At 40.3% G+C, this 1,220-nt stretch overlaps 1 non-coding gene across 1 annotated transcript; it reads left to right on the top strand.

Moving 5' to 3' along the window:
- The first annotated feature begins 370 nt into the window (after positions 1-370).
- LOC112774394 (small nucleolar RNA R71) lies at positions 371-478 on the top strand. Its single transcript, XR_003188886.1, has one exon. It is a non-coding gene; the product is annotated as a small nucleolar RNA R71 (small nucleolar RNA).
- The last annotated feature ends 742 nt before the right edge of the window (positions 479-1,220 follow it).

Genomic DNA, 1,220 nt, shown 5'->3' with positions numbered 1-1,220 from the left:
CTATTGCAGGGTTATCAGGATCATAAGCTTCTTCTTCAGAAGATGCCTCTTTAGTACTGTTGGATGCATTTTGCCATCCCTTCAGACTTTGGGAAATCATGTTGACTTGCTGAGTCAACACTTTGTTCTGAGCCAATATGGAATTCAGAGCATCAACTTCAAGAACTCCCTTCCTCTGAGGCGTCCCATTATTCACGGAATTTCTCTCAGAAGTATACATGAATTGATTATTTGCAACCATGTCAATAAGTTCTTGAGCTTCTGCAGGCGTTTTCTTTAGGTGAATGGATCCACCTGCAGAATGGTCCAGTGACATCTTGGAAAACTCAGACAGACCATAATAAAATATATCCAGAATGGTCCATTCTGAAAGCATGTCAGGAGGACACCTTTTGGTCATCTGCTTGTATCTTTCCCAAGCTTCATAGAGGGATTTACCATCTTTTTGCTTGAAGGTCTGAACATCCACTCTAAGCTTGATCAACTTTTGAGGAGGAAAGAACTTAGCCAAGAAGGCTGTGACCAGCTTATCCCAGGAGTCCAGGCTCTCCTTAGGTTGTGAGTCCAACCATGTTCTAGCTCTGTCTCTTACAGCAAAAGGGAAAAGCATGAGCCTGTAGACTTCAGGATCTACTCCATTAGTCTTAACAGTCTCACAGATCTACAGGAACTCAGTTAAAAACTGATAGGGATCTTCTGATGGAAGTCCATGGAATTTGCAGTTCTGTTGCATTAGAGCAACTAATTGAGGTTTCAGCTCAAAATTGTTTGCTCTAATGGTAGGGATTGAGATGCTTCTTCCATCAAACTTGGAAGTAGGTGTAGTATAATCACCAAGCATCCTCCTTGCATTATTGTTGTTAGGTTTGGCTGCCATCTCCTTTTCTTGTTCGAAAATTTCAGTAAGCTTGTCTCTGGATTGTTGTAATTTAGCTTCTCTTAGTTTCCTCTTCAGAGTCCTTTCAGGTTCTGGATCAGCTTCAACAAGAATGCCCTTTTCCTTGTTCCTGCTCATATGAAAGAGAAGAGAACAAGAAAAGAAGAGGAATCCTCTATGTTACAGTAAAGAGGTTCCTTATTGTTAGTAGAAGAAGAAAGGGAATAAGAGTGAAGAAGAATGGATAATCCAAACACAAGGGTGAGGATAGGAACAGAGATATGAGATGAAGAGAAGTGTTAGTAAGTAATTAAATAAATAGAAGAAGATGAGAGAGAGAAGT

Source organism: Arachis hypogaea, chromosome 18 (assembly GCF_003086295.3).
Source record: "Arachis hypogaea cultivar Tifrunner chromosome 18, arahy.Tifrunner.gnm2.J5K5, whole genome shotgun sequence".
NCBI classification, from domain to species: Eukaryota; Viridiplantae; Streptophyta; class Magnoliopsida; order Fabales; family Fabaceae; genus Arachis; species Arachis hypogaea.
Note: the sequence above shows the minus strand (reverse complement) of the source record. Positions and strands in the feature narration are given on the sequence as shown.